This window comes from Grammomys surdaster, unplaced genomic scaffold, assembly GCF_004785775.1.
Source record: "Grammomys surdaster isolate TR1022 unplaced genomic scaffold, NIH_TR_1.0 64, whole genome shotgun sequence".
Classification (NCBI taxonomy): Eukaryota; Metazoa; Chordata; class Mammalia; order Rodentia; family Muridae; genus Grammomys; species Grammomys surdaster.
The window spans coordinates 4,338,854-4,363,593 of NW_021604566.1; positions in this window are offsets into that span (position 1 = coordinate 4,338,854).

A 24,740-nucleotide genomic window follows, 5' to 3' on the forward strand; every position below is an offset into this window, starting at 1 on the left:
GAGAGAGAGAGAGAGAGAGAGAGAGAGAGAGAGAGAGAGAGAGAGAGCGAGCACTGAAGAGTGGAGTGACTCTAAGACTAGACTTTGGTGCCAAATTAGACAATAGAATATTTACCTCAGTGTTAAGGAAAACAGATAATATGAAGAAATTTCTAAATTTCTACTTAGACATGTTTGCTCTGAAGCCGTATATTTACAGTACACTGGATAAATGGAGATACAGGGCAGTTGGAAGGATGCCTTAGTCTTGTTTAACAGGAACAAAACAAAAACTTGAGAGATTGCAGGAAAAATGGGAGGGATGTGATAAGATGAGGAGCGGGAAATTGTAAACAACAAAGAAATATGAAATGAAATTGTTTAGTGTCCAAGTAAACCCCTGGGGTGTAGTGATGGCTAACTGTGGTCAAGTTACCTCTATCTAGGTCAGGAACAGGATCTGATAAACTAGATCAATCTGAACACCAAAGTAACAGGATCCTTTGGCCTATAACCAAACTCAATTATTTATAAAGATTATTTATGTTTATCTTCAATCAAGCTTTCTTATCTTTCACTTGAAGCCCACCCCCATGTTCTCATAGCTTTCCTGTTGGGGTATCCAACACTTTGACGTTCTGAAATGATGTAGCTACAAGTGTACTGTTGAGCCACATTCATAGTAGTGCTGAGAAGTATGCCACCAGCAGGCCACAAGACACATCTGGGAAGAAAGAGGCATCAATTATGTTAGCTGAACCCTGAGAATATCCTTAGTTGATTGTGCAAAAGCATTGTAGGTTTGGACAAAGAATGTCTCAACTGTTTCCCATGTCTGCTCCTTTCTGCTGAAGAAGCTCATCATCCAGCCTACAGGAACACACATAGGAGACTTGATAAGTATGCTCTGTGTCTCTCTCTTCAGTTACACAGGGACAGTTACCAGTCATATTGTATTTTCTGCCTTCATAATCACCATGTACAGGTTTATGTATTAAAATTAGAGGCGACTGAGTCTTATTCGGCATCCTCCTCATATCATGTGAGAATGTTTTTTGAACAGAAGCATTTGAAATACTGTGAGCCTGTAAAGGTTTCCAGCAGTACTGGATGTGATGATATCCAGCAGAATTTCAATGACGGCCAGAAGGAGAACACAGTGGAGAAACTTTTTCCTTCTACATGTTTCCTCTCTGTAGTTTCCAAAGCAAAGCTCTCAGAAGAGAATAGAAGAGGATGAATTCACTGTTTGTTGTGCCGCTGCTCCCTCTCCCTGCTCTATACTGTACCAGGCTCCTACTCTTTGTGTTTCTATCCATTGCTAGTAACTACTGTTCTGTGCTGTTCCAAAGAGAACCCACATAAGTATCCTGAAAGAGCTGTCGTTATCAGTGGATGCCTATCATGATGCTTGACTTAGATTCACCCTGGGTACCTCAGAACAATTCTATATATGCAAGCAGTCAGTTCACAGCAGGGTATGAGAGAGAGAGAGAGAGAGAGAGAGAGATGGGGGGAGGGGAGAATATCATTTCTTTCTTGCTAATTCTGCAGCCTAATATAAACCTTACCTTCTGGACAACTGGAGTGGTTTGTAGTGAGTTTTTAAGGGAGACAGTCATGCTTGCTATAGCTGTGGAAGTATGTCCTGTCATACTTGCAATCATAGCTAATTGAGCATTTCCCCAGTCCTCCAATTAATGTTTAAGTGTAATATGGTAGAACAGGAGAGGGAGGTTTATTTAAAAACACAAAAGCAGATAATTCGCTCGAGCCATGCCATGCCAGATCAAGTGCTTAACAATAATGCATATTTCTTACAAGATTTCACAGAAGGCACTTTAATTTGCATGCTCTCAAGATTCTTTTTTTGCAACGAGGCATTAATTTTTTGACCTCAGAAGAATGGTTTTCCAGAAAATGAAATTAAAAACAAGATTCACTATATCTTCTCTTCCTCCCCACCTCCCCCAGTCTGGTATTTTTCTCTTCTCTTTGCTTTCCACTCCTCAGCAAAACAAGAAAAACAATCAGGATCTGGCTTCTGGCAGCACAGCCAGAGAAATGTGAGATTGGCCCTTAGGGGAATTTTCATTCTCAAGTGGATGTAAATGTATTCATCAATTCAAAGAAATGCATAGTGTGTTATATACACAATACATTAATAAATAGCCATGCATTAAAAAATAATGAGGTTCTCCACCAAACAACATCCTGTGGTGTGTAGGGTCATAAAAAAAGATACTAAAAGAGGGAGAAAAGATTATGTGTAAAATCTGATTAAAATACAGAAATGCCATCATATATGTAATATGTAATAAATATTTTATTAGTTAACTATAAACAAAAGAACAAATGCAGTAAAATGTAATTAAAAATGTAAAAGTGAAGGATGTGATTTATTTTCTGCCGATAATATTAATATTACAAATGGTATGTAAATGGTATCGAGATTGTATTGTAGAGAGAGCAGAAAGCAGCCATTCATTTCTTATAATGAGATTTCATCTCTTTTTTTGATTTCCATTTGTTTAAATATTTCAAATAGTGAATGAATAATGTTGCTCTTAAGCCTTCCACAACTTAGCACATTCTCAGATTTCCATCAGCACCAGGAGGAGATTTGCATGCTGGCAGGCATTTCCAGGCAGAGCCGCTAATTGTGAAAATAGAAAACTGACTGGCTGAAACCAAGGGTATTTTTAGTACTGTTGGGCTGAATGACTTTGGCTTTGAGTAGTCACCACTGCTGGTGAATGTGCTGGAACCCAAAATAGCCCCAAATAGTTCCCCTATTAACACAGGTGAAGAGACTGACAATGGGACATCAACCAACCACCAATGCTTGTAGACTCAGGGTCTGAAAGTGCCAAGATTATGTGAGCTAAGCTTTCAGCCACAGGATGCAAGAAATAAGCCAGGGGAACGATGTTCACAACCCCAGACACACAGGAAGGCTTCAACTAGGTGCCTTGTTCCACATTAGACGTTGTCCATCTGTTCCACCTGAATTCACACAGAGTAGGGCCTAGTGATGCAGAATTACAATCCCAGCTTCTCCAGAGGCCAAGGCAGGAAGAAGATGTGCAGCTCGTATTAGCCTGGACTATGGAGAGTTCCCGGCCAGCCCAGGAAACTTAGTGTGAAACTGTCTTAATATATAAAGGGAAAGGAGACTGTCTTTCAACACTGGTAGAATATTTGTTTTAGTATCTCCCGGTATTTGTCAATAAATCCATAAGAAAGTAACTAGAGTTCTCTTCTGCATTTGTGGAATATGGAGTATGACAATTGACCTCAGTTCAAACTACAATTTGATATTATCAAATGTTGTTCACTACTTACCATTGCTCACTTGAATATTCATTCCTATTTCTCTTGGGGCACATGCCAGTCAAAAGGCAATAATCACACATTATCTCACAGTGAAAAGACTGAGCTTTGGAGTGAATGGTAACTGCCCAGCCTGCTCAGCTAGGATCCAATAGAAATGAGTTCTACAACCAGCCTCAGCCTTGCACTCTGCTGTTCTTGCCTGGGTTCCAAGACACCCCAGTGGCCTCTACAACTTTCCTATCACCCTAGTGTGCTCCTGTATAACACTATACTGTGTCAACTAAGCTCACATTTCTCTATCATGAGATGACCAGGTTTCCTGATTCTACATCTTAATAGTCTAATGCCAATGTATGTCCCCTCTGCTAGCTGTCCATCATCTTCTCTATCAGCACCACTTAGAAAGGAACATCCTTCTTTTTGCTCATCCCATAGCTAGCAGCAGAACATATCCAGAATAGCATCGTGCCTGACAGCTCTGATTTCTTCTTTTTGAGACCAAATCTCCCCGTAACTAAAGCTCTTTAGAACGTACTGAAGTAAAAGTTTTGCTTCTCAGGTCCATTGAGAGATAAACCAGGAATGTTTTTATTAGTCTTGTAGAAGAAAATCTAGCCACATGGCTTATACCAGTGTGGAGTTCTTAAGTGGCAGCATGTTCAAAAGCAGATGGATGTTTCTGTGTTTCATTTCTTCACTTTAAAAATGTGAAGGGCAATAAATATCATTGCTTTTTATCTTATTTTGTCTTATATAAAAGCTGTTCCAACCCAGACACTACCTGTTCACCCAGACAATGAATTTGGACAAAAGTAAACAACAATGCCTCCAACACCTTGAGACAAAAAAAGGTTTACCAAAAGCTCATGTATGGTTTTCCCTCCTGCTATGTCATACATCCAACACTAACTTGAAGCTGGCTAGAAAGAAGTTGGAAACAGCAACCAACCCAAGAGTGTCTGCCATAACCAATGGACTAGAGCAACTGTCTTTCTCACCATGCAAACATCCCCCAAACATTTATCCTCTCAGTCAATAATGAAAGGCTAATTTGAGAGGCTTTCATGTGCAAGACACTATATAGAACTAAACCCAAGACCAACAGACCCCTCAGAAGCATTAATCTTGAACTAGTACAATGTATAAAGTCCCTGTCTTTAACATCAATTCTTGATGAGAATGTGTAGAACTGATGCTTTGGAAAAGTCAATTCCTGGAAAACTAGCAAGCAGAAGAGTGGACTGTGTCATTAGGTACTGCCCTAGTGAATAAGATGAACGTAAACATAACAGAAAGTCAGTTACCATAAAATATTTCTGTAAGAAGTAATGGGCAGATCATACTTGAAGAGAAAGATTGTGAGCTAGTCTGAACAGTTGATTCTAAAACCTCTGTGGCCAGATGACTGTTGATAAATATGCTTGTCCCCAATATATATGTCAGTTATTTAGATTGTTTACATAGCCTGTGGGAGAATAATAAATGCACAATCAAACACACACCACAGGCAGAATAAAAAGTCTCCTCAAGGAAGACATATCAATTAGAAAGCTTCCAATAGAAAATACCGGCTGCCACCACCTTAAACAAATAATTCAAGTTGACATTACTATTAGTGAGTCGTATTGGTGGCACATGGCATCTGCTAAGATGCTTAGAGGAGAGGTCAGTGTCCCTTCTAGCCTATTCCAGCTAAAACTACATGGCCTACATGAAATGATGAAGAAACAGGTCTTAAACTCCTGTATAGATCCTTCTGAAAAATACTAGGGCAAGTATTATTGATAGTCATTGAGAAGAGCTGGTGCCGAGATCAGTGGTAGACTATGTCTTTAACATACACTGTGCTCTCGGTTCAACTCAGTGCAATAAATAAACAAATAAGCACATATAGTAGTTTAGAGAAAGACAAAGACTGAGCATTAACTTATACTTGCAGATTAGATAAAAATACAATTAAGAAGGTAAATGTGATGTAGGGTTTTGGATTGGATCCTTGGCCAGGAAAAAGAAGTTGGTGGGAAATTTGAAAAACTGATGCATAGTCTTAAACTGAGTTCCTAGTACTGTCTTTCTGCTGTGTCTTGGCCTGTCTATCTGTTCTAATAGTTACTAACCATGTTAGATCTTGTAGATCTGGGTAGACAGAAGAGAAGACACTGGGTATTGCAATTATTTTTCAAATGGAGAGATATAAACATCCAAAAGAATGAAGCCTTCAAGATGAGAAAACGGAAACTGTTGTCTGATAACCTCCTGGTCTTGTCTGTTAACTGGATTCACACTCAGCAGTGTGAGGCAGGCGCGGGAGCACCTCAGCAGCGCTATGTCAGCGCCTCTGAGGTGGTGTGTGGAGCGCTTAGAAACCAGAACTGGGCAGCACATTGTAGAAAAATGTGCTGTTTGACTAAGAAATTCTGCTTCTAAGTACTTATCTAAAACAAATTGTCATATAGGAGTCCGAAAGTCAACACAGTTTTTCTTGGATTAGTCTCACAAGACTAAACAGCTGGAATGAATTTATCATATAGTAACAAAGAGAGTTAATTTTATAGTAAATCCTAATAACAGAACACTTTGCTGCCTCTCTAGAGATGTCTCAAGCTGTTTAAGAGTATTGCAGAGTACTTTAAAATCAGGTGCTTGGTCACAGCAATTCGAAATGCAACTAATAGCACAGGTTTTGCTTCCTCAATTTTAATAATAGTTGTTGCCCTTATAATGCAAGAAGCAGCTATATAGTCCATTTAGACAAAAAGAAGCTGTATAACTATTTGTACTTGCAGACTAATTGGGAGCAAGTATATCTAGTTAAAATGTGCTCAATGATTGAGTCAGCCAACTCAAGCCAAGTATGGGAATATATTAGCTTAATCTCTGTGACCCTGTTGTAAAGGGTTAGGAACAAACACTGTGAAAGTGGGCATCAGGTAAGCCTCCTCGGAAATAAAGTGAGGTAAGAGATGAGCAGTATCCAGATGCCAGCCCATGTTTATAAAAGAGCATCCCACAACCCAGGGCTTGGTAAACTTGCTCCTTTCCTCATGTCTCTGTCATTCCTCTTGACTTTCCCAGAATCCTCAACAATCCAAACCTATATGCACAAATGGTCCATGTGCTTTGCTGTGTCATCAGAAGGGGACTGTGAGTTGGATAGACTTGGGTTGGAGATGGGGGTCACTTCCAATTTGGGGGTCTAAAAGCAAAGTTCTTCTGAACTTTCACTTTCAAGCTTCTGCATGCATATAGGATTTTATTTCTCTTGGCAAAATAGCATGGGCTAGAATAGCTAGACTATTTGCAAATATCCTGTCTTTGCAGTTTTTAAGTGATATCAAAATGCGTGTTACTATTCACACTGCTGTGACAAAATACTCAGATAAAAGCAACTTAAGTGAGGCAGAACTTGCTTTGGCTCACAGTTTGAGGCCCTCTCATCAGGGTGGGGAGGCCTAGTATTAGGAATTCGAGGCATCTGGCCAGACTGAACAGTTTGGAACCAGAGAGCGATGAATATTGGTACTCAGCTCCCATTTTCCCTTTTATTCAGCCCAGGATCATAGCCCATGGAATAGAGCCACTGATATTTGTGAAGGTTCTTCCTAAATCAATCTAGAAACTCTTTCACAAACAAAAGGAAATATAATGGAGAAGTTGAGCTGGATAGAGACTATTGAGCTGGAAACAAGACTGCAAGAAATCCAGGACCTGGATTTAATTTCTGTACCTACCCTCCATTCTTCTGGAGAGCATTCTGGTATGATTGTCTCCATAGTTTGTGTTAATGACATGCAGAACTGTTGCAACCAAGGTGTTCGATTTAGGAATCTGGAAAGAACAGTGCTAACTTTGGGGCCTTCTCTGAGGAGTCGAACTCAGAAGATGCTGCTCAAATTTCAAAGAGCAGTTGGAGGCAGCCCTAAACACTCAATGAGAAAAGAGGGTTGGGAGCTCCAATTTCCTATAGCTGTTCCTGCAGCAGATCTCCCAGACAAAATCATATTGAAATCTACCACAGGATAGATACTTTCGCTGTTGTGTGGCAGTTGCCTCTGAGATCAAAAACTTCCATCTTGGAGGAAATTTCCTTAAGACATAGAATAGAAGGCAGTGAAACAACAGGACGTTCTAAAGGAGATGAAACTCCCCATTCTGAGGAGAAGCTCCTTAAATTCTGGAAATAAACAACTTAGAGGCTACAGGAAGTCATTGAAACTGAACAGATTACTTCCTTCTTTCTTTTTCATATTATCATTACTATTATTATTGTTGTTGTTATATTTTAATTTTATTAGTATTATTTAATTTAATATTTATTAGTATTATTTAATATTGTTAATATTTCTTTCTTTATTAGTATTAGTGTATATGTATTAGTGCACATGTCGTGTACACTTGTGGAGGTCAGAAGATAATTTTGAGAACTCATTTATCTCACTTTAACTTTATGTGAGTTCAAGGAACTGAACTCAGCCTCAAGGGACAAACAAGCGCTGTTATCTAGTAAATCATGCTGCTGCTCTTAGTTTATTTTAGACAAAATCTTGGTATGTACCCTTAACAGTCCTGGTACTTAAGATCCACTTGCCGTTGCCCTCCAAGAGCACAAGAATTCTACGCATCTACAACCTTTCCTAAATCTTCTCTCATCAAATGTCTGTTGCGTACATGTACAATGTCAAATGAATCAACACATTAATGCATTTAGTTACCAAAAACTTAGGGAATGGAAAATAGAGTTAGGTAACAAAGACAGACTGGAAGTTCCTGGTTAACTTTTCAAGAATAATAAAAAATGCAATCAGATTATTTCTATATAAATTGTAAGACGTGTATAATCTTAACTAAATCCAAATTACTGTAGTCTACAATGGAAATAAATATAAATCTCATTTCACACAAGATTTTCAAATTGCAATAGAGAGGAGCCCTTGATTCTTCTATATTATAATTTAACAGCTCATATGAAAATTCTGACTGGTGACTGCTCATTGGAAGTTTTAAGGAGTAGACCTGCCCCCTGAAAATGTGCTCAGAAGTCAGAGCTCCCATGAGGGGCTTAGGCATCACACTGCTCAATACTACTTAGTTCCAGCCTCACAAACATGTCTTTATCTGACAATTCCTACAACAGACAGACAGTAAAGAAGCAATTTAGTCTCCTTGTAAGTTCTGCACGTATCTCATTCTTCCCAGTCATTTCCTGTTTAAAGTATAGAGCATGGTCTGTACTTATTTAAGAGAAGATGAGTTCATATTGTAAAAAAAGAAAATTGTTCTAATCTTGAAGCTGGTGAAAGCTAACCCAAGCTTTTCTAATTGCCAAGAGTCAGTAACTGCTGTATAGTATGCTGTGATATGCTATAACTACAATATGCTATTGCTCCTCTAGTAGGCTATGTTTGTTAGGGGATGACCAAATATTACATGCAATTTCTTTTATACCCTTCAGAATATTAAGATTCTACTAACTCTGTGAAATTTCAATCCTCCTATAAAATAAACCTACCACAAGGTAGCTAAAAATATTCCTTCCACCAATACTATATATATATATATATATATGTATATATACATATATATATGTATATATAATACTTATAATTATTAAATATAAAGTATAGCAGAAAACACAATATAAAGATAATATATAATAAATACATAATTGTAAGTATATGATGTATAAAAATATATTAACTATAAAAGCATATGTGTGTCACTATTCAATATATTATATATTGAATTATAGATACTATATAAAATCTTTATGATGTTCATATATAAAATATATGTTCACAATGAAATATATTATTTTTGAGGATTTAATATACATATACAATGAAATGCCCACCTCTGTTCCCCCATTCCAGCTCCCCCCATACTCTCCTCAGTGTATACAAGCCCTCCAATCCATAAATATCTCTTGAAATGGAGCAACAGTAGTTGGCTTCATAACCTTGTGCTGAGAGTAAGTGAAATCATTATTGACACATGACACACACTCAGTGTGTAGTAACCTCTTGGAGTGTTAACTCTTTTCCCTTGGTACAAGATCGGATTTGGTGCTCTGGATTATTCTTTCGCAACAGAAGAACACTCCAGCAGACACACAGAATTTTCTTTAACCGCTACCAGCCTTCAGTCCCTCCCAGCCAATTTGTTGATACATTGTGCGGCCTACACTGTAGATTTATAATATATACTTATGACATATGTTAATCACAGTATTTAAACAGTGCTGTAATTTTGAAGATATATAGCACTGTAAGGAAATTTCTAAAGACATAACCAGGACTGCTAACACACATATCTAGTTTGATATAGTCCTTAAAATAACCTGATAAAGCTGGTTCTTCATAAAAATATTAGGGTATCTCAGGGTACATATCAATGGTAGAGCATGTTACTAAAATAATAATAAGATGTAAATTATTCCAATATTATTTTAATTCTATATGAGGACACACACACATGTATACATATATATACATTCATATATATAATCCCAATGTTAATCTGGTTCTATATCAAAGGATGTAAGTACCTAAGGGGTATGTCACCTTCCTTTCTGATGTATAATGCCTGAGATATGCAAATTTAAAGAAGAATGATGTGTGTTGGCTTAGGGTTTCACAGATTTCAGGCCATATTCTCCCGGGTGCACAGCTGTGGGCTTATGAGGAGGCAAAACATCATGGTGGCCGCCCAGACAGAAGAGCTCCATGCGGGTCCAGCAACAAAAGGAAAGGGAGAGCAAGGGGTTGAAATCCAGTATGCTCTTACTGGCAATCTCTAAAGAGCCAACTGTTTACACTGGGCCTCACTAATTCCAACAGCTTCTTTAGCTACATCCCACGCTGACCCTTTGGAGTCATTTCAGATTCTAACTATGACAAAGGGCAACTGACTAAAGTTGCCTAGCTGGTAAAGAAATCATCCTGGAGTTAAAAGAATCAAACAAGTGTATGCATAGTCCAAGTCCACAAGTGTCATGCAATAGTTATTAGCTTTATTTGGATACTCTGGTACCTTAGGATGATTATTAGAAGAAGCACAGGGACCTTCCAGGTCAGTATATCAGAGTCCCAGCATCCCCAGCCCTCAGATATTTGCTGACTTGCATGCAAGTGTGCAGCTTTTCTCTGTTTCCCACTGATAACAGAGGGAGTCCAAGTCCTCCTCAAATCTTCCTTTCTTCAAGATGGATCCCAAATGCACAGGACATTGTGGCAACCTTCCTCCCTCTATCATCTAAACATCTCCCCCACTTATCTGACAAGAGGCCCCCCTACCCTCACACTCACTGGTAGAAGAGGAAGAATCACCAGAGAGTAAGATAAAGAACCAGTTCCTTCTGTGGTTTCCTGTACTCCTAGGTTGACCACATCTTTTTCTGCTACTCAGTGCTTCTACCTCTAAAAGATAGAAGAATAATTCTATACTCTTACATTAAAGAAACATTACAATACCTTTTACCATTCATATCTTCAGCTGGATAGAGCTTATTCCGATAAAATTAGAAGAAACACTTAGTAAAAGCAGCTTGTTAGTTCATTCAGTATGCTTTATCAGCCTTTGTTCTATCCTTGTGCCCTCTTATAGAGCTTCCAGACTTTTCTGTCCTCAGTTGGCTGCAGGTTCAGGGTCTAGAACTGTCTCAGCACACACAATGTATCAGAGCATATACTTCCTCTGGACTTCTAGACATCTCTTTTGTCTCCTAAGAAGTCATACTAGGTGTGATCCATAGTCAGGACAAGCTCCCAAATAGTTCCTTTAGCTGTCATGTAAAACTATTGACAATATTGTCAATCTGGTCATTTTCTTTGCTCGTGACAGTGCAAACAGAAGGACTGCTGGTTCATTCGGAGTTCTAAGTGAAAAACACTTAAAGCACGAGAAGTCCATGAACAATCACTGAGCTATCAGAAGAGGTGCATGCATGTTGTAGGTGAATGATCTTCACTATTCTCTCTGTTATATGTATATGACATTTACATTTATATTCTATATCTGGCCCAAGCACAGAAAGAGAATGACTGTCCAGAGAGCATCCAAAGAGAGATGGAAACATCTCTCTGCCTGAACAGGGGAGAAATAGCAGAAGAAATGTGTAGTGTTTGGATTTGTAAATCCATCACAAACATATATGAAGTCTCCATGTGAAATTCAGCTTATTTGATGACTTTCAGAAAACAACATATGAAAAAAATAGACATGGTAAGGGAAGTTTTAAGTGTTATAGAAAGGAACTTATGGCAATAAGATGTCTCAGGGGTTAAGTTGTGTTTTCTAGAAGAACAGATAATTCCTGATTACCTGCCATACAAATATAAGCAGAATCTGCAGCAAGAGACCACAAATCATGTCACACAAGTTTGATTATTGCTTATCTTTCGTCCCATATAAATTAAGACTTAAATCTGGAGAGGATCATTTTCTACTACCTTGTTGAGATAATAAGTCAGTACTTTAAGTTGAAGAGAAGTAACAGGAGTTGAAAAATACATCTATTTTCTTTGTTATAAAGGACTCAAAATTAATATTGCTCTATCTAAAGAGAAATATCAGGCCAATTAACTGGTAACCTGTTCCAAATTTCTCAAGCCTTCCTTCATAGTACTTTTCCCCCAATGAGGCATGGCTTTTTGCCCATGAGTATGATGACTGTGGTCTTCACTATTAAGCATTTATAAGTTTTTTCATCAATATTCACTTATATATGGTTTAGTGAACAAAACTGGTTTTATATTTTTATAGGAAAATAATGATCCAAAAATAAATAAATAAACAAACAAAATAACACCCTGCCCTGGCACAATGATGGGTGATAGTAGTTCCCGAACTCTAGAGGTTGAGAAAGGAGGATCATCAGTTTGAGACCAACAGGAGCTACACAGGAAGACTCTGCATGTATTAAAAAATTAATCTATACTGTGCAACAAAACACATTCTTTGACATTTTATTTTGAAAATAATCTATGACATTGTGAAAAAACAAAATTCAACTTGAATATTTATAGTCTTAGGCAAAAAGTTAAACATGACCTAGTAGCAAAAAGAGATGGCTCAGTCAGTAAGTCCTTTCAATATAAGCATGAGGACCTGAGTTAGATATACCAAGTGTGTGAAGTCTGGTGCAACAGTATGAATCTATATTCCCAGCACTTGGTGGTGAAAACAGGGAATCCAAAGACTGATTGGCTAGCTAGCTCACCTGAATCAATAAGATGTAATTTCTGTGAAAGGACATGTCTCAAAACATAAGATGAAGAGTGATTGAGAAAGACATTTGACATTAAGATCTGGCCACAGCCAGGCAGTGGTGGCACATGTCTTTAATCCCAGCACTAAGAGGCCAAATCAGGCTGATCTCTAAGTTCAAAGCAAGCCTGGTCTACAAACTGAGTTCTAGAACAATAAAGACTACAGAAAGAAACCTTGTCTCAAAAAAAACAACAGTAAAACAAAAAGATCTGGCCTCCATGTACATGTACATACACACTCATGTGCAAATGTACACACAAACATGTAGACACACAGACATAATTTCAAACAATCATCCATTCTGGCTTTAAGGAATTAAATCCTTTTGGACGTTCAATTAGCCAAGAAATTCCAATCATAAGGAAATGTCTTTTAAGTAGTTTCTCTTGCCCACCAAGGATATGAGCATGTCCAGTTGTGCATAGGCCAAGGGCTACCTGGACAGTACAGCCCACCTACCCAGGCAAGTGCTCAATGTGTGACTTCTATTTGATAAAGTTGAAATGTGCAAACTTTCAGAACAGAAATGCAGAATGCAATTGTTCTCTTGAAGAGTTAGTAAGGCTCAAGCAGGAACATCATTTTCTTCTTATAGACTAAAAAGAATTCAGATGATGAGTGAAAATGCTTTTCATTTCCCTGTTGTTGAGGAGCTCCAGCCTGAGCTTACAGTAGAGAGGAGGCCTGCTGGAGAAGAAAGTCAACCCCTGTAACCAAAGCTTAGGTCAGGCTTCAGGGACGTGTTAATTCTTAGGAGACTTTCAAATGCTTCTAATACAAGTTCAATGCTACATTAAGCAACAAAAAAACAAACCTCCTTTAAAAAATTATATTAACATAGCATTCCAAATTAAGGTACCCCTAAAAGTTATCCAAATAAAGTAAAACAACCCTCATAAGACAGCTTGATTGTGTTTGCCACCCTCCATGGCAAATATAATGTTTTGATATCCCCAGCTTCTCTATCCACAGTCCTTCATACCCCGGCATCTTCAAGCAGAGTGACTTTGTTCTCCTTTGAAACCCATTTGCAGCTGAGACCCTAGCACATGAATGACAGCCAGGGCACACTATTCAAAATACAAATAGATTTTCTTTCTTGTAGTTGAAGAGCTTTGTCAGTGCTCTGAAGATGGTCCAGGTGGTTGGGGTGTTGGGTGTTGGGTAGGAATGCTTGCATTTTTAATAAGCTGGCCATCTCAGTTCTCAGGATCTTTTGTAGAGTGCTGGGGTCATCCCAACAGGAACAGTAAGCTACTGTGGAGCAAAGCCTTCCAAAAGTCTGAAATCCCAACTGAATGCCAAAATGCACCATGAATGTTTTCTCTCAGTGTGGTAGCCCCTGCCCACCACCGTTTCCCAGTGGAGTTTCCCTGTGCCTGTTCTGAAATGACCGACAAAAGCAGCAGTCTGTTGGCATCTAGCATGCTGGCAGTTCTCTCTGGAAAGCTGCTCATTTGAATGTGTGATTTGTGTGAGCCTTTGGAGACCGCTAACATAGGTGTACCACAGCCAGTTATAGAAAAATGCCCAGTACTCTAAGCTCTCAGTCAGAGCTAGGGAAGAGTAAGATGTGGTCCTGTCTCCGTAGAGGTCAAGCTCTAACTCCTACACAGAAAACTTCCTTCTTAGCCATGTTTGGTGATGTAGTACCTGAAGTACCCTAACCCAAGACCTAGGAGGTGGAAACAGGAGGTTCACACCCCATCCCAGGAAATCAGTGAGTTCCTGGCTAGTAGGGTAGGCTGCAGGAGACTGTGAAGAGGGGAAATAAATGAAACAAAGCATAGAACTTCTCTTGGTACAACCTGGAGATTTGAATTTTTTTCTCCAAATGAAGTAGGAACCCCAAGTTCTCTGCAGAAATGATATGGAATGATTGAAGATTGTAAGTGAAAAAACTTGCAGTTCCCTAGTAGAAAGGTACCTTTCAAATTCTTTTTCTTGAATCTTAGTCTTTAAAAGTTTAAAGGTCACAGATTATCTTTCAGAGCCGGAACATGCTGTTGACAAAGCTACAAGACTGCAAAATGTCAAACCAAGAAGTCATTATCTGTATTAGAATATATATGTGATTTTAAACCCATAAGTACAAGTACCTATATATAATAATATGTAAGTATGATATAAGTATAAACATAGCCATATATATCATTCTTTTTTTCTTTCTCTTTTCATAAACTTCATACTTCTATGTCAAAGAATCACTGAGTAAGGCTAGCATCAAAGGGCCTTGGGGCCTCCACTGTGGTAAAAAAATGTGAAGTACACTTGAAATATTTAAAGATATGAATTATCAAGATAGAGTACTAGGGACAAGATTTAGTAGTAGTAGTAGTAGTTTTGCTATATTTTTCCAATAGATGCAAAGAAGTTTTAAAATATTACTTTATTTACCAATTACATCATTATTTTAATAATGACCTTTATGTATCATGTACTGAATGTTTTTCAAATTCACTTTAAAGTTGAGAGACTTAATTTAACTTTTTGCAATTAGTTTTTTTTAATAAAATACTCAAACTTTATTTGACAGTATTTAAGCATATTAAATGTCTCAGCTTAGGGTCTAATGCTAGAAGAAATCATTAAAAAAAAATTAGATAATTTTTTTCATTTGTGGTCACAGGAGAAAACAGTCAAATCTCTATGTGTTGTAGTTTTGAATGACCTACTTCCTACTTAACAGGTATTCAGAAATGTATTTTGTGATCTGCATAATAATGGGAGGGTCACAGTTTGATATTTTGAGGCAATGTAGGTCCAAAAAATAACATGTTCCCTTTAACTCCATGTGGTGGTTAATCTGCTGATCGATTTTAGCAGACCCTCAGTAAAAGCCACCCACCTTTCTGTAATTGAGACAAGCGGAGCCCTTGGGTGGTCACTTAAATGTTGATTCCCCGTACATCATCTCCCATCATTCTTTTTGACTTTTTTCTTCTGGTTTCAGTTTGGCTCCCCAGCAGCACCCCGTGGGGGGACTTCAGCATGATTATGAAAAGAAAGGCTAAAGTGGGCACTATTTTCCATTCCCATTACAATCATCATCCCATGAATAGATACTTGATCTGACACCTTCTATTCTTATTGCAATCTTTGTCACAAGAATAAGTATTTTTTTTCTTTAAAAAAAAATGTTTTATCCATGCTGTGAATGCCAGTAACAAGACCTGTGCCTTTGACCTTTCTAATGTCCTGCCAACTGATTGGGCAGCCATTTCTCTCTCTTCTTTTAACTGCATTGAGAACTTAGGAGAATGCTAGAATAGCCAGTCAATCAAAATGGGTCTATAAAAGGTTAAAGCAGAATAGTTTACAGTCTTTCATAGATAACACTAGCCATTGAGTTTCCCATATCTTGTTCTTAGGACAAAAAAGTGGCAAAGAAACAGAAAAAGGCACAACGTGAAGCCATTCTCATGACAACAATTGTACAAGAATGGAAACTGGTACAAATAGCCGATTTCTCTTCTAATCTGAAACATGGAAACTTGTAGTGCCTGTAACTATAGCTTGGATTACTATCAGAGAACTGCAGCAGTTCCTTTTCAATTAATGAATTAACTCAAACTTACCGCAGGGTGGAGAGCACAGGTGAACCACAATATACAATCAATTGATTCCTACCCATTGCCTACAAATGCTTCTGTATTTCTCAAGATAGGAAGTATTCATACCCACTCTACCAAATCTACCAATAATAAAGTGCTTCTGATCTGTTGAATAGCTCATTTTTATAATCTCAAAATCTAGATGAGAATAAAACATTTGACCATAAAAAATCACTGAGGTTGAATCAATTTAATTTTTTATTAACTTACCTAAATTGTTAGTGTCCATGGAACAGAATAGAATGAGTTAGATTTTGATTGATGAGTGACCATGTTGGTCAGTAGTGCTGATACAGATTCTGATAGATGAGGAAATTTGCGTGGTATAAACTGATACTCTAACACATCAAAAGGATCATGAACTCTACATTGAATATAATATAGTAGAGTATACCTGTAATCCAAGTACTTGGAATGTGGGAAGTGAAACTATCTCTGAGACTATCCTGGGCTATAGAACTAGATATTATCTGTTAATAAGTAAATAAAATAAACAAACAAACAAATAAAGGAAACTGAGGTTTTAAGCAAACTTGCTAAGTGTTTTGCATCCTTGGTTTATACACTCACTCTGTTCATTTAGTGTGTTTAGTAGTGTAGGATGAATTAGTCAGTAGGTACCTTGTGTAGCCAGCCACTCCTGACTTCAATCCTTGTGAGTTTTCTCAAACTCTTAGGGTTGCTTTTTCTACTGTATATGCTTCTTTTCTCAGTGAAACTCATAGAAGTTTATATGGAGATAATTTATAAAGAGAATATCTTGCAGTACTCTGGGATAGATTTGTTACAGGGGAGATTAAGATGATTCACCCAGAGCATTTAGTTACAGCAAGTGATGACTGATGACTGAATATGCTATGTACCCCCCAACACATTATCAATATTTGGCTAGATATACTTATAGCAGAGCCAATATTTGGTCCCTGGTAATCATTTAAATAAAATATGAAATGTTCATTTCTTTTGTGGTAGACACTCTTAACTAGGGAAACTGTGAACCAACCAGAAGTAACTAAATGTGCCTGTGTGTGGCCCTTGTTTTAGGGGCCACAGAAGACTTAATCTCTACAAGGAATGTTTTGTTCATGAATTTCCCTCAAAAGTACTATGGCATAGGTGCTTCAGGGAAGAGTTAAGAATAATTTATGGAAGATCACCAGAAGTAAGGTCAAAGCTGTAGCTATCATCAGACACACTAGAAACAAGAGAACTCCTCTGCAGTTGACAGAGGTCAGGTTAAAGCTCCACAGCTATTGTGTAATCACAAGGGATAGAGTGATTATTTCAAAGGCCATAACAAAATTAGTCATTTATTGTAGTTGACTGGTGTCACAGTTAATATCCTTTGGACATTATAATGTCTATGTCTAAAGAGCTATTTCAATCTGTCATTTTCTTGTTACCCCTTGGAAGACATATTCCCCTTTGAAGTGCTCCTTCCTGTTGCAGTTGAATATCAAGTGTTAATTATTTTAATATTTTAATATCAAGTGTTAATTATTCTGAACACAAGGAGTCTTACTGCTTATAACTTTTTCTCACTAAATGAAACGATAGACTGGCTCAGGAGGTTTTTCCTTTTTCTTTTTTAAAGCAGTATCAAAATGTCATTTAATAAAACAGATATGTATCACTTTTAGAAATACAAATTCAAGCTTGGGGGTTTCCTTTAAATGAAAAGGATAAAACAAAGGGAAATAGTCACATTGCTATGCCAAGGACAGAAGAATTCTAGAATCAAAATCCCTACTGTGTGCTGTATGAGCCTCAAGGGGTATATGATTAAGAAGTAAGTCTGACGTTACTGACACAGCATGGTGCAGAAGTGTTTGGATTTTCTAGGTGAAGGCAATATCATTTCAGGTGCAGCTGTAGACATGGTACCCCATGGGTAGACATGGGGTCCCCAAAGGCAAAGTCATATTAAATGTCATGTCACCCCAAATAATAACACAGAGTTTATATATGCATGAGTGCACACATGCAAGCGTGTGCATGTGCACACACACACACATACACTCACAACTCCCATCTCGACTTGTCAGCTATGACTGGCTTCACAAAAAGATCTAGAACACAGGAAGTCAAGTTGGCCACTGTAAGATATTCCTGTTCTGATATGGGTTGAACAATCACATCCTCAGCTACCTTTGTGGTGAGAGTTACATATTTGGGGCTAGATTCAGTTTCATGGTGGTGGGAAAATATGGAGACTCGAGAAGGATTTGATGATTTTTTAGCAACATGCAGTTCCCAATGTGCTCTTCCATATGTTCTTTAGATTAGGCCAATTTTTTTTCACTTTTAAGTTTAAAAATAATTCTGTTTTTGTCTCTACCTCAAATCTTAAGTAATTATCCTCTATAAAATTATATAACTTCCAAATTTTCCATAACACTCAGAGACCAAGTCTGCTCTTTACACAGGATACACTCATTTAGATAAAGGACACAGGTCACTAAGACTTTCTCCAAGAGGTCAATGGTGGTGGGTTCATTCAATGGCGATCATTAAAAGCTTCAGATTGTTGTTCTATTAAAGTGAGGTCCTAAGAGAGGCAGACTGCTTGGCCACACCTGTATGCTGCTTTCCTTCCTGCTATGTCTGCATCTGATTTCTATAGGATACTAAAAAGAAAGTTCAATACACTTGAAAGTGTGTGGAAAACACTAGCATTTTAAGTCTTCTGTCCTCCTTTAAGCTGTTCCAACTGGTCTTGCTTTTTTACATGATTTTTTCAGGAGAGACACAGTGTCCTCACAACCTAAAGATACAAAATGAAAAAGAAAATAATAATACATTTAGTTACCTAGTCACACCCTACTGAGCATAAAAATAATAAGAGTTTAGAATTTAGTGTCAAACTATAATTGCTAAATCTGACAGTAAGACTGGTGCAGTGAGTTCACTTATATACCTCTGTATTTCTACCTCAACATATCACAGTCTGACCAAGGAACATTTGAAAGAATTATTCTTTGCCATTTGTTGTAACTGAATTATGTTCCCCCATATCCCAATTTTGGAGCCGTCACCCCACTAACTATATTTAGAGACGTCTACAGAGTTAATTAACATCAGATGAGGTTTACATGGGTCCTCCTTTATTTTTTGGTACACTGATAAAGAAAGAGTATCCATGACACCAGGAATGGACTTTTACTGGTGCCCTATAGGAAGATGGCTATTCGCAAGTCAGGCAGAGGCCTTGTTAGAAACCAACCCTGATACCAAACCTTAACTCCAAGATCTCTGAACAAATATGCTTTTGTAGTTCAAGACATCTAGTCCTGGAGCTTTGCTGCAGCCACCCTCACAAGCTAAGACAGAATTTACAATGGAGGAAGAAACAAACACAACAAATTTAACTTAATTCACTTCCATGAGCATCAGGGATATACTTCAAGTATACTTGCCTCTTCAATCAACATACATTAAGAACTATGCATGTTAGGAAGGGGCAAAAACAGAATGTTGATTGATTTTCCTCTCAAACTTGGAAACTTTGAAGGCTACACAAAGTTAAAAGTAAAATATATGAAAAAAAAATCCTTCAAACTTTAAAATTGTCATGGGCAGGCTACACACACACACACACACACACACACACACACACACAGCAGATAGTTTTTATGATACAAACTAAAAATGTTCAGAGAAGGAAGAACACAGCAAGACAAGTTTATGTCACACAGGAAGAGACAATGTTCTCTGTATAGAGCCACAGAAAATACTTTAGACCACTCGGGGCCATGTAAACTCTTTATTTCCTATTTAACTCTACAATCAAAATGAATCTAGTCTGTTAAATTGTTAACACAGTGGAGGCCTGATTATGGAAGCCTGCTATGCCAGCAACTTGGAAGATTAAGGCAGGAAGCTCAGTGCCTACCTGGATTACATAGGGAGTTTCAGACTAGTCTAGGCAAGTTGCTGGACCTATATATATATTAAAAAAATGTTAAAAAGTGGTTATCAATGATCATCTCTAGACAGAGTGTCTAGCATGTATGAGACAACCTAGGATCAATCCAGCACTACATACAAGACACTGTCAGAAAACCATGCCATCATCTCCTCAATTTCCTTTTGTCCTTTGACCAACTTTACTAGAAAGTTCTACATGTTAGTATTCATATGGATTGCTGGAGCATGGCAGATTATAGTGGAGTTATGACTTCTAGGATTCTGATCAGCAACATGGGAAGCATATCTATGTCTTGTTCATGATGCCTCTCTGTACTCAGTACTGAAGAATCCAGTGACCAAGAGAGTTGGAGTACTTGGTTTACCAGGTAGGACTAGACCATCCAGTCTAAGAAGGGAACAACCTGCATGTTGTCATCACAAGTAGACTGAGTACTGTGAGTAGCAACATGAGTTCTTCACGAGGCAGCCGTAAAAGAGCTAAGGAAGCCACAGTTTGAAGAGTTCCAAATCTGAAATTGAACTTTCTCTTTTGAGTTCTAGCCTTCCCTGTGGCTAGATGTGAACTCATTTGATGCTCATGAGAATTAAATGAGTGAATGCTTATGCCACAGATAAAATGATTTCTGACATGTGATATATTCAATAAATATTGAGTTACTGCTATTAGGAAAAATAAGCTCTGTGTACATGAACATATTGATTCCAATGAGACCAGTAGCCAAGTTTCATAGTGATAGAACTTACTTTGCAAACATCTGGATGACATAGAAAATTATGAAAACTTCACAAATTTAAAAAAAAATGTGCCAACAAAATTTTATGTACTCAAGGAAAGAATGCAGAAATGTTTGCCCAGATTAGAGATGTAGCTGTGATAGACCACTTAGCATGTACAAGGTCATGTGCTTCATTTGTCATCCTAAAATGTATAAAGCTTTATGTATAGAAAAACAGGAGAGAATAGACTGCTCTTGACAAAACAAGGTATATTGAGAACTGTTTGTAAAAGAAGAGCACTATAGGATCAAGTGTTAGGATGGAAGAATTGAGAAATGATGAATAATTCTGAGAGGTGAGATTCAAGAGTGGACTAGAGCCTGGGCACTAGAACATGTGGCTGACCTCTAGCATGATGTACAGTCATTTGATAGTGGTATTCATTCAGTAGTGGAAGGTAAATAGAAGTGAAGCCTTAGAGCATAGTCAGGTAGCATGGCCCAGCTCCCAGACTTGGTGGTGTACACATTTAATCCCAGCACTCAGGAGACCAAGGAGAGAGGCAAGCAGATTTAGACTTCTAGGCCAGCCAGGACAAAACATGAGCCCTTGTTAAAAGAACACAAAAACAAACAAACAAACAAACAAGCTGGTCCAGAGAAAGAGTGAAACAAGAGAACCACATTGTATATCAGAAAACGTTGGTCCCTAATAAATTATTTAATGCAATTGAGAGAATATAAACTGATACAAAAACAGATACTGTTAAAGGAAAGTACACAATAATAGACTCAACTAACTTGAGGCAAGCTAAATGAGGGTCAAAAAGGGGAGATCTGATTGGTGAGGGAGAATCTCCACTGTGATCAAGTTAGAGATAAAGGATGGTGTGAACAAAGCTATACATTGTAGAAGCTTGAAAAGGACAAGGTGAGAACCAAAGGTAATGATTATTAGAGACACCTCTAGTCTACTTTAAACAAATAAGAAAAGCAAGTAATTGCATATATCACTGCCTCTCCCCACAGTCAGGAGAAAGAAGCTGGCAGCTTTACAAGGCACTAAACCACGGGCATTATTCATCATCTTCCCATGTTTTACTCCTCCCAGAAAGAGTATTTTGTAGTCTAGGCTAGTGTCCAATTTGATGTGTAGCCAAGGATGACCTTAAACTTCTAATCATCCTGCCTCTATCCCTGAGTGTTGGGATTTGAGAAAACAAGATTAGATTTGATAGAGATTATATATATTCTCTATTATACCCAAAACCTAAGCCTATATTTGACTCACAATACTCAGAGTATCATGTAGGGAAAAGGTAATAAAAGATAGAGAAAACAAATAAGTTCACATGGTCACCTGAGCTGAATCCTCCCAGATCTGTTTGTTACAAACAATATGATTTAGGAAACCAGCGGAGATAGAGGGCTCTGCCGAAGGGAGTTCCATACCCAAGCAAGATGGTGTATCCCAGAAGAGTGATGCTTGGAAGTGTAACAAAGATCATTTTAACCAGGCTCTCGGGGAGAAGCAAGCCTACACAAATGTCCAGAGTCAAAAGCCATGGAGAGTTAAAGGCTGATGACAATGGAAGGAGGCATTATGAGAGCTGAAGATGATGCCAATCGTATAGTGCACTACAGATGTTTGGCCTAACTCAGGAAAAATAAATCCACTTGGGCTTGATAATTCAGTTTGTATCATTCAGCAACGTGGAACACTGCCCAGGAAGATGAAGTATAAGTAGATAGTTTGGACGGTTAAGTGGAAAACATCTAGTTTAAAGATTATTCAAAGCATGACAAATGATTCAAAGGTAGCTGTGACAGAACACACTGTATGGTGACACACAATGAGCAAACAAAGTACCATGGTCCCCCATGGGATCTGGCAAAGGAAAAGAGTAGGAACATTCAGCAGAGTGAAAAAGAAACGTTCTACCACTCAGTATCCAAAACAAAATCACAGATTTGACTCTACTCGGTATTGATATATCATTCTACCTCCATTTACTGGATCAACAAGTAATGCTCAAAATATAGAAGATCCCTTCTCCTTGAAGTGTAATATTTTGTGTCAAAACTTTATTGTATCTGAAGCCAAGCCAACTCTCTTTGCTTTTTCTTTTTTGTATCCAAAGAATAGATAGATGATAAGTAGATAGATAGATAGATAGATAGATAGATAGATAGATAGATAGATAATTAAATAGATAGACGACAGATAGATAAATAAATGACAGACAGATAGATGATGCATAGATACATCGATTGATGACAGATGTATCCACATTTAGGGAGAAGGAGCTCCTTCTTATCACCATTGGTGACATGGAAAAAAATAGGAGTTAAAATTAGCACCTTTGACCATGGCAAAGAATAATTCTTTCAAATATTCCTTCTCTTTGTGTGGATACATGTAACACACAAAAGCATTTCTTCTCTTCCAAAAGCATTTATGTAAGCACCCAGTGTATGTTTAACATTAGCATTGCTCCTTATTAAGTTATTTAATGCAGTGGAGAGAATACAAAGTGATGGAATAATAATCATTTATGCTTTCAAGGAAAGAATCTAATCATAGACTCAATTAACTTCAAGTATGGCTTTGCTGATGGAAACTAAGTATGATAGCCTTGTCTATCAATTTCAATCCTATCAATGAAACAGAAAGCCCAACAGACCACCCAATTGGTTATCCTTTTAGTAACATCCACCCTAGACCTCAGATACAGGTACCTAAAGCAAGGTCACCCTACAGTGAATGGAGCCCTATGTCTTGGCGGTTTGTGGAGACCTGTCACTATTGAAAAATACAATTTTAAGGATACATATTATAAAACTTATGAATTCATATAAGGTACACTTTCATATGTCTAGATGATTTCTAATCTCACTTTCCAGGAAAAAAAAAATGTCTCAATGCCAGGGCTCTGAAACTTACTTGTATTAAAGAGTATTAATCTTAATATTTATTTTTACAGTTCCCTGCCACCATTTGTTCAGTGTTGCACTGATGCTCATGAACTTTGTGGTCCATCCTATCCATGGTACCCCGGCTTCCAGTGACACTCTTTGAGGTTATTTGCTGCATGAGCCTGATGACAGATGAAATCCTATCTGAACACACAAGAGACATGAATACTGATTTAGTTCCTGCTCATACAAAGCTATCCTCTTCTGAATCTAATAACTAAGAACAGCATGATGTCTCTCTATATCTTCCGTTGATTGCCTTGTGTAGTACTTGCTGAGTTCTTAGAATGTGATGTCTCTTGGAGGTACTGAAAACCTGTTGGGGAGAATTTTGAAAGCATTAAGCATCTTCTGCAGCTGCAGATCTGCATGGGTGCCCTCAACATTGCTGCATCCCATAGTGATATAGCAGGCAGCAAACAGAGCTGAAGGACTCTTGAAAATGGGTCCATAAAGTCTTGAAGGGAGATAGGTGGGCAGATACAGAGGAGGTCTGTCACCCTCTGCTCATGACTATACTGCCCAGTCCTTCGGTCATTGGATTCTGTGTCCACCTTTAAGCCACAAATAGATAAGGCCAGTTTGGAATAAAGATTTTCCTATGACCCATCTATGTGTAAGCGGCCTACAGTAAGCCAATTAGCTTCATGCCTATAGCCTAGTCACCTGGGATCTTAGACTACCACTGACTGGCCTAGCCAACCAGATTGAAGGGTCAAATGCACTCAGGCTCCCTGGAGTGTACTCCAAGGTGGATAGGGGTGCTTGTACTTAGAAATATGGTAAAAGGATTCAAACATAGGTTTTAGTGGTATCTTGCTTAACTGAATGTAAAAAGCCTGGGATTCTAAAAGAGATTTGAAAATACTATAGAAGTAAACTCCCAGTAGTCTCTTAGTAAAAGCAATAGTGCCAGAATGCC